This window comes from Mastomys coucha, unplaced genomic scaffold, assembly GCF_008632895.1.
Source record: "Mastomys coucha isolate ucsf_1 unplaced genomic scaffold, UCSF_Mcou_1 pScaffold1, whole genome shotgun sequence".
NCBI classification, from domain to species: domain Eukaryota; kingdom Metazoa; phylum Chordata; class Mammalia; order Rodentia; family Muridae; genus Mastomys; species Mastomys coucha.
In genome coordinates, this window is record NW_022196891.1 from 3,979,489 (window position 1) to 3,990,035 (window position 10,547).

The following is a 10,547-nucleotide window of genomic DNA, read 5'->3' on the forward strand; positions in this document are numbered from 1 at the left end:
TCTTTGTCACTGAGATACATTTCCTGTATGTAGCAAAATGCTAGGTCTTGTTTACTTATCCAGACTTTTGGTCTATTTCTTTTTATTAGGGAATTGAGTCCATTAATATTAAGAGATATTAAGGAAAAATGATTGTTGCTTCATGTTTTTTTTGTTGTTAGAGGTGGAATTATGATTGTGTGGCTCTCTTCTTCTGGGTTTGTTGAAGATTACTTTCTTGCTTCTTCTAGGGTGTAGTTTTGCTCTTTATGTTGGTGTGTTCCATCTCTTATCCTTTGTAGGGCTGGATTTCTGGAAAGATATTGTGTAAATTTGGTTTTGTCATGGAATATCTTGTTTTCTCCATCTATGGTAATCGAGAGTTTTGCTGGGTATAGTAGCCTGGGCTGGCATTTGTGTTCTTGTAGGGTCCGTAGGACATCTGCCCAGGATCTTCTAGCTTTCATAGTCTCTGGTGAGAAGTCTGGTGTAATTCTGATAGGCCTGCCTTTATATGTTACTTGAACTTTTTCCCTTACTGCTTTTAATATTCTTTCTTTGTTTAGAGCATTTGGTGTTTTGATGATTATGTGACTGGAGGAATTTCTTTTCTGGTCCAGTCGATTTGGGGTTCTATAGGCTTCTTGTATGTTCATGGGCCTCTCTTTCTCTAAGTTAGGGAAATTTTCTTCTATAATTTTGTTGAGTATATTTACTGGCCCTTTAATTTGGGAATCTTTGCTCTCTTCTGTACCTATTATCCTTAGGTTTGGTCATTCTCAATGTCCTAGATTTCCTGGATGTTTTGTGCTAGGAGATTTTTGCTTTTTGCATTTTCTCTATCTGTTATGTCAATGTTTTCTATGGTGTCTTCTGCACTTGAGATTCTCTCTTCTATCTCTTGTATTCTGTTGCTGATGACTATGACTCCTGATCTCTTTCCTAGGTTTTCTAATTTCAGGGTTGTCTCTCTTTGTGATTTCTTCATTGTTTCTACTTTCATTTTTAGATTTTGGATGGTTTTGTTCATTTCCTTCACCTGTTTGATAGTGTTTTCCTGTAGTTCTTTAAGGGATTTTGTGTTTCCTTTTTAAGTGCTTTTAGCTGTTTACCTGTATTCTCCTGTATTTCTTTAAGGGAGTTATTTATGTCCTTCTTAAAGTCCTCTATCATCATCATGAGAAGTGATTTTAGATCTGAATTTTGTTTTTCTGGTAAATTGTGTATTCAGAACTTGTTATGGTGGGAGAATTAGATTCTGGTGACGGCAAGTAATCTTGGTTTCTGTTCCTTATGTTCTTATGCTTTTCTCCGCCATCTGATTATCTCTAGTGCTTCCTGCCCTTGCTATATCTGACCACAGCCTATCTTTCCTGTGATCCTAGTTGTGTCATAATTCCTCTGACTTCAGCTTCCTCTGTGATCATGTGGATCTGGGATCCTGGGATCCTGAGATCCTGGGTGTGTCAGAGCTCCTAGGAGTTAAACAGCCTATGGGATCCTGAGATCCTGGTGTGACCAAGCTCTCACAATCCTGGGATCCTGGTATCCTGTGGTCCTGGGAGTGTTATAGCACCTAGGAGTGGACCTTTCTCTGGGTATTGTGGGACTGGTTGTGGAGTTTGAGCCCAAGGTCTGCTCAGGGCACCTGCCCAGACTGAAAGAAACATGTTCATTTGTTTATTCTTTAAATTTATCTATTTTTCTTTCACAGTTTTATGCACATGTGCAGAGCATTTTAGTGGTTTCCACTTCCATTACACTCTGTCATTTCCCTACACTTTTGAAGAAACCCTGTTCTTTTTAAGAAATTCTCTTCCTCCCACTGTGCATATATATGTGTGTGTGTGTGTGTGTGTGTATGTTTTTGTGTGTATGTATGCATGTATGTATGTGTTTGTGTGTATGTGTGTGTGTTGTAGCTCACTACATTTAAATAGAGTTGCTTGTATGTTCATGGGTTATTTATTGAAGCATGGGCTACTAGCAGAGGGTATAAATTGAAGAGAAAAATGACGCTACTTCAACCATCAGCCATTAACTGTCAATAGCTCTTTAGGGAAGAGGTTGATCCCATGTGCCCCTGACCCCATGATGAAATACTGATGGACCACATCATGTTTATGTACACGTAACATAAGTGCGTTCATAGGTACAAATGCTACAGAATCTAGCACAGAACTTTTTGTAGCATATCACCTTGCTTTCTAGTTCTCCTCTTCTTGCTGCACTCTTTTGACAATGCCACTGAGATACTGATGGGTGATATAGTTATCCACTTAGAATCAAACATTTCAACATCACTTTCTGTTGCCATTTTGACCTGTTATGAACTCCTGTATTGACAGTTGTCTTCTTCTCTGAGGAAGATTGAAAGTAGCAGTTGTAATTTTAATTTAAGTATAAAATAATAAATATTAGAATCCAGTTTAACTCATGTCTGCTCTAAAAAGCAATACTAGCAGATTTTGGTTAGTACCACTGGCTACCCCATGCACTGGCTCTTGCACAGTTTCACAGTAAATGTGGCTGGTTTAGTTCTCATGATGGGATTTTCTACTTTAAGTAAAGAATCCTGGCCAAGAAGGAGAACTCGGTAATTCTTGACTACAACAGAGGAGAAAGAAAACAGGCAAAATAAAACATTTTCAACTTCTGCAATTATATCTGTAATCGTTTCACAATAAATTAATGACCTCAATGGAAAAAGGCTTCATTTCATACTATAGACAGATGTTTCCATTTCTGTAAAATGCAGCTCCTGCCCTGACTAGAAAAGAAAATGCTGTTGTAACCAATAAGAGTTGAGTGACTTCATGTGCAAGGAAAAAAAGGAACCCTCTTTTTGGAAGCAGAACAGTAATTACTGGGAGGAGATAGAAGTTCAGCACTCGGTCTGTCCTTTTAGGGCTTGTCCATTTTGGACCAGACAATACTCACAGGCAGGCATCTCAGGTGACAGTTGAGTTTTGCTAATGGTACATAATAATATTGCATGATTTTGTGGGGATAATTTTAAATTCCATATTCTGTTTATATGCTCTAGAGGTAACTCTAGTTTTTTAATCTTCTCTTCCAACTAAAAATATGTTATGCTCTTTCCATTTAATCAAACATATGCAAATGATGTCTCTTTTATTGGGTATTGAATATATAAATGGGAAATTTGCTTTGTAAATCTTGTATTTTGATCATTGTGTAGAACAGGACTTTTGAGATAACTGGTGTCTAAAGTCAAAAATCTAGTGTCTAAATTACTCATTGAGAAACGAATATTACTAAAGGAAGAACTGTCTGCTAAGAAATCATGTTTTGCCTTCCTCACTCATTAGCCCCACTCCCAAGGAATATATGAATCAAATCTCTTATCTGTGTTGTTAATATTTACATGTTTGTAATGTATATATTCAAGGGTAAATTATTTGGAATTTTTTTTAGAATTTATTTGTGACAATCATAAAAATGACAATATGACATACCGGTGAAAGAGTACAATATTGGTAAACTTCTTATGATGCATAGCTAGAAGTGCTGTTATTCTGTTTAATGACCAAACTGTATAATGAAAACTTTGTTGTTTATGACCACTTTTCTAGGATCCAGCATTGTGAAGACTTTCTATATCGGAAATATTTTTGTGCTTGCTTTTGAAAAGAAACAACTCCTATAAAGAGATTCTCTTTGTTAACTTGTAAAATTTTTGATATTTACACAAAAAGAAGTATAGGTTCATTGTATTGCACTTTAAAAGAATTATAGATTGCCTGTTATGTCATGATAAAAATTGAGAATAAAAAGACAGATATTTAAAAATTCAGATATCTGCCAAACCAATGATTAGATTAAGCTGACTACATGTTTAGATGTTATGTTATGACTAAGATTAGCTATAATAATGTTATCTTCAGGTGTTTACAAGGTCTTGTTCATTGTTTCTAAATCCTTTTCGTTGTGTTATGACAAAGATGAGCTATAACAATTTCATCTTTAGGTACTTACAAGGTCGTGAACATTGTTTCGAAGTCCTTTTTGTTAGTTACTTTCTTGTCATTGTGACAGAATATCTTTCAGAGTGACTTTAACAAGGATGGATTTATTTTGCTTTGTGATTTCAGGAGTCATCAATCCATCATGACAGGAAGGCACGGTGACTGTGCTGGTAAGGCCATGGCAAAAGGACTATGTGCCAATGCTTTTCACACCTGTTTGGGGAAGAAGGCAGAGAGCCCAGGCCAGAACGAGAAGGTAGCACCTTCAAGCCTACCCCAGCGCCCACTTTTGCCAACTAACTCGAAGTCTCAGCAGCCTTCCAAAACAGCGACATCAGGGGGGACAAAAGTCGGTGACAAACATTATAGAGCCAAATCACAAAAACTCGTCTGCCTTTTTCCTCACTCAAGTTTCAGAAGAAATTTGAAATAGATTTTGTTTTACCTTATTTATGGATAAAGTATATTGTGAGCTAGAATTCTGCCACAATCATATAGTACATACCAGAACAACACAGGAAAAAAATTCCTTGAATTCCTTCATAATATAAAGAAAAAGAAATGATTTATTCTGACCAGTTGTAAAGGATGGAGGAGATTAACAAGTAAAGTACATTGGCAAAAAAAAGGACATTCCTTGAATAAGTGGACTCTCATGATCATAAGCTGAAGTGTTTGCTAAATATAAAGGAAGAAAAAAATCAATTCAATATTATGCTGTAGTATGTTGAAAAATAAGAGACAAATAATTGGTACAACGTTAAGTGTTTATTTCTAGGCTTAAAATGATATTTACAAGTATATGGATGATTCCATTTCAAACACAGCACTTCAAATTTTGTCATAAATATTCATATTTAACTGTGCAATATATACAAATTATACTATGCAATTTATACTGTGCAATATATACAAATTCCCCAAATTTTGCAATTATGCAATGTGAAATGAATGAATGCATAGGTAGAAATAGATACAGATTGGAAGTGTGTATGATCAATTTTGCTAAATAAAGAAATATTTTACTTTAGATTCACATGAGTGAATTGAAAACACTGGTTTAGATAATGAGTAAACAGGGTAGCATACAATGAAATAATTCTCATCCTGAATAAGCCCAACTTTCTCACTTCATTAGTTTTTAATTAAACTTCTGTCTGATTGAGTTCTCCATTTCTTCTTCACAATCTTTTGTTTATGAAATCTCCTTCATTTGGTCCTTAGCATCAAAGCAATACTATGTGCTTTTTCTCTTGTTTATAGTCATCATTCATTATGTTTGTTTAAGATTTAATATAAAAGGAATCACAAAGGCAGTTCTATTGGGCAACAGTAGTGTGAATAGTATAAAAAGAATGTATTAATATAATAATTATCCAGAATCTAGATAACAGGAAATAGAATACATACAGATCATCCATCCATACAGTGAGAACTCTGGCCAGGTTCTTGTTCTGAGATAGACATATGGAGAGAACTGAGACTCATATTTCTCTCCTTACTGTGCCATCTAAACGGCATGTGTCTCACCCCAGATCTCTATCAATCCTCCTCTTTAGATTACACTTCAGACCCCTGAATTCTGCCCCTTATTCACCAAACTGCCTCCATAGCCTGCTGTGGTTTCTCCTCTGCCTTCTTGCTTGATTATACTCTTGCCTGTTGACCACTCCTTGAACAGAATAATATATTTGTCAAAGGAAACTGGTAGGGTACTGGAAAGAGCTTGTAAGTCACACTTTCTTGACAACTGTCTTCTCCTGCTTCTCACTTCAGCTCTAAAAGACAAAAGGAAATTCCTGCACATTTTCTCACATTTGCTCATATCTTACGAATTGAAGCAGTAAAAATGTGTTCTCTTATGAGTACATACTAATCAGGTTTGAGCCACACCTGTTCTGAGACAGCTCTGTACTAGTCATGTAACATCTAAGACCAAACTGAATAGTTGATTCTTAGTTGTAATCTTTTTCTTTCAAGTTTCTCAAAATGTATTGAGGAGAAATGATCATGAAATACTCGTCTCCCCATATTTTCTTCTGAATGAAGTCTTTTGTTTCTCTTCCAGTTTTCATTCGTAGAACAAACATTTGCTCAGCACCACAGTATGCTCCCATGTGAGAAAGAATGGTAGACATATATAGACATATAAAAAGCTAAATGCAGATATATAAACAATGCATAGAAGTGTTTGGTCTCTCAAAAGTAAAAGAAGAGTTGTTTCAAGAAGACCGAAGTGTTCTCGGTGCTTGGGAGAGCAAGGTATAGGGTCTTCCCAATAAGTTTTGTGGTAGGGAAAGAGACCAAATGAAGTCAGAGTGAACTTATGAAAGAGCAGAGAATAAGGCACTGAAGTGTTGGATATAGGTTACTCTTAAGGACAGTTTTTCTATTAACTGTTATGGAAAACACTGGAACTTACGGAGCAGGAGGTGGAATTGAGCAGATGGTTTTAAAATGGGAATTGACTTTGCTCAAAAGAAGCCTAGATCCCAACGGCAATCTGTAGAGTAAAAAGCATTGGACTAATACTTGCCTTTATATAGGAATCAAAGCTTGTACAACATGTTTTATTTCAGTAACAAAATGTCTAGCTTCAGGTTTAGCAATAGGGCAATTTTTGGACAGCTAATCAATACAACTGTTCCATTCCTATCTCCTCCTAATTATGTAATTATCCTCAGAACCATTCCAAGAACAGCTAGCCTGCTATCTTTTCTCCTACCTTTAGCTGGTAGCATTCTATTCCCTGGGTAGACTTATATTGCTCCCTAAATTTTAATTTATTAACTATTTCACCTGAAAGCAATCACCCTTGCAGTCAATTCCCCAAATAAAACATCTGCCTTTTCCATTCAGACAGCTATAAGAGAAGAAACACACCAGGGGGGTATAATTATAATCTCTTTGGGAAAGTAGAGATGTTTACAAAGACAGAATTCTGACACCAGCCTCTTGGTCTGCATGGCAAATGAGCTTGTGTCGGGGTCTGATTAGTGGGGAACCATTAGCTTCCCTTCTACTCCCTGGAAAGATATTGGTCATCTCCTGCTCGTTAATCATGCCTCCTGTATTAATTGACCTTTTACAGTGGCTACTTGAGACATGGATGCTCTGAGGTCATTAGTTCTCAGAGCAGCTCTCTTTTCCTACAGTATCTGCTTGTATGACATTTGTGGTACCAACATGCTTTCAAATGATTTCTCTCCTGAGGCTTGTTTGCATCTGTTAGGAGGCTTGGTGTGGAGGTTGGAGGGAATGAGATTCCCGATAACAATAGTACATCCTTCTAAGTATTGAAGTCTGGGAATGAAATGTGGCTGAATACCAGATATGAAGTAGTATTTTTATCTTCCCTAAGTATGCACAAGACAGACACTGAAAAAGATGAAAGGTAAAATTGATGTACCTTTTTTGAACATTTGAATGTTTTAAAGGATTGATTTTAACCCACTGCTGACAAACTTTGTGGAAATTTTATAAAATAGAAACAACATAGAGTATCTGAGGCCCTGCCTGATTATATGCTTCTTCCCTGGGGACAGCCAAGCACATCATAGAGTGTTTGCAGGGATTATTCCTGAGAAAGGCACACATGCACAAACAGGAACTGGAACATCAACCCTGTCAGACCACACATATACCATCTAAGGCTCCAGGCCATCTGCAGTCATTATTATTATTATTATTATTATTATTATTATTATTATTAGCCTCTCATACATTAAATCCCAAGAAAAGTTTCTTCTCTCCCAACTCCTCCCAGTGCCCCCATCCACATCTCCTTTCCCCAAGATTCACTGTTCCTGTTTCCCTTCAGAAAATAGCAGGCTACCCAGAGAAAACACAGTATAGCAAGCTGCAATAAGAGTAGGCACAACCCCTAATATCAAAATTGGACAATGCAACCCAGTAGGAGGAAAAGGGTCCCAAAAGCAGGCAAAAAACCAGAACACACCTCCCCAGTTCCACCTTTAGGAGTTCCACAGTAACACCAGGCTGCACAACTTAAAGCATGGATGCAAAGGACCTACCTCAGACTTGTGCCGGCTCCTTGATTGGCATTTCTGTCTCTGTGAACCCCTATGAGCCCTGATTAGTTGATTCTGTGGATGTGTTCTCCTGGAATCCTAACTCCTTCTCTCCCTCTTCCAAGGGATTCCCTGAAGTCTGCCTATTGTTTTGCTGTAGGTCTCTGCATCTGCTCCTACCAGTTGCTGAATGATGTGTCTCTGATGATGACTGGGATAGGCACTGTTCTATGAGTATAGCCAAGTATCATTAGGATTCATTTCTTAGACTTTTTCCCAAAAAAATTGTGTTTGGTTCTATCCTAGCTCTCTGGACTATTTAGCCTCTGGTTCCTGGTCATCTAGGCAATGTTTTGGCATGGTCTTTCTCTTATTGCCTAAGTTAGGCCAGTCATTGCTTGGTTACTCCCACAAGCTCTGAGCCACCATTAAGGACTACATCTTGTAGTCAAGAGAGTTTTGTAGGCTTTGGATTTTTCAAAACCTACTTTTAATAAGGGTTCTTAAATACTTTAACCTCCCTGCCAGCCCACTACCCACCAGAGGTAGTGGAAATGAAATGTTAATGGGGCAAAGGAGGATGTGGCCTGCTTAGAAATACTTCTTTGGAGCAAATATAATCTGCATTGTCAAAATATCAGCAGTTCAATTCACATGAATAAGCCGTAGTAGCTGGATCAACTCACAAACACCATTCACAAAACAGCAATGGCAGTTCCTCCCAGGAGAAACTGAGAGTCTCTGCCAATCAGCCCAAGTCAGAAGCAGAACATCACCAGAAGTTCATTGGTCCATTTCTCTCTATGCAGTCAGGACAAACAATGACCAACAGAGTGTCAAGGTGTAGCAATACCACAAAGCTTCATCAGTGAAGATCAGAATCAGAAAGTCGAATGATGACTACTAGAGAATGTTCAGGCATACCAATACTACACAACATCATTCACTGTCTGTTGTGTTATATTTATACCCTTTCTAAACATCATGTGTTCTCTCAAGCATTCACTTGAGCAAAACATCACATGCCCTTTTTCCAGGCTGCTTCCAGAAAAACACACTGTGTTTGTTCTCAGCCAAATACACCCCCATGTGTCTGCTTTAGCAAACGACATCATTTCATAGAACAGTTTTCAGAAAAAAAATCACATCACACAACTGAGGCTCCAAATAAACCAGAAATTTCCACTTCAGAGGTTTGTAGGTCTAGGATTTTGTGGCTGGAGTACTGTCCCTATACCACCACTGGAAGCCTTGCCTAGTTACTGAACTTTATTCAGGCTTTATATTACTAGGAGTCCTTGCTAGGGTTGCCCTAGTAGATAACAAGGAGTTTTCACTACACTGTGTTTTCATATCATCACCTCCTCCAATGCTGCCCTCTCCATATTCTATTCTCTCCTCTCTCTCTCTCTCTCTCTCTCTCTCATTCTCTCTCTCTCTCTCTCTCCCACCTCATCTTTCCATTTCCCATCCCTTCCTGCCCCTGATTTACCCACAAAATCTACTCTATTTTGCCTTCCCAGGGAGATACATGCACTCTACCCATCCAGATCTCCCTGGGTCCATGGATTCTAGCATAATTATTCTTGACTTAACAGCTAATAAACATTTGCAAATGAGTATAAACAATGTTTGTGTTTCTATTTCTGGGTTACATCACTCAGGATGATTTCTTTTTTCTAGTTCCATCATTTTGCCTACAAATTTCATGACGTCACTTTTTTTTTAACACCTGAGTGATGTACACTATGTAAATGTATATTCTTTATCCATTCTTTCTAGATGTTGGGGAACATCTAAGTTCCAGTTTCTGGATATTATGAATACCCAGAACATAGTTGAGCAATTGTCCTTGTGGTAAGGTAGAGTGTCTTTTAGATATATTTCCAGGATCAGAATAGCTGGATCTTCAGTTAAATCAATTCCCAATTTTCCAAGACACACCCTATTGAGTTACAAAGTGATGTTTGCACTCTCACAAACAATGAAGGAATGTATCCCTTGCTGTACATGCTCACCAGCATGAGATGTCATGTATGTTTTTCATCTTAGCCATTATGACAGTTGTAAGGAGGAATCTCTGAGTTATTTTGATTTACTTTTTTTTTTGATAGGTAAAGATTTTAAACATTTCTTTAAACATTTCCATGCCATTTTAGATTCCTTTATTGAAAATTCTGTTTAGATATGTACCCCATTTTTAAATTGGATTATTTGAGAATTTTTTTTTGCCCTTTTATTGAAGCCAACAGGACACTGCAAATTATTTTTTTTCTTTTAGATATTTTCTTTATTTACATGTAAATTTCTCCATTTCCAGTTTCCCTTCCAAAAAACAAAGAAACAAACAAAAACAACAAAAACAAACCCCTGTTGCCTCCCACTTCCCCATGCCTGCCACCCCGCCCTCTCCCACTTTCTGCCCTGGCATTCCCCTACACTGGGGCACAGAACCTTCACAGGACCAAGGTCTTCTCCTTCTATTGATGATTGAATTTGCAATCCTCTACTATATACATGCTGCCTGAACAATCAGACCCTTCCATGT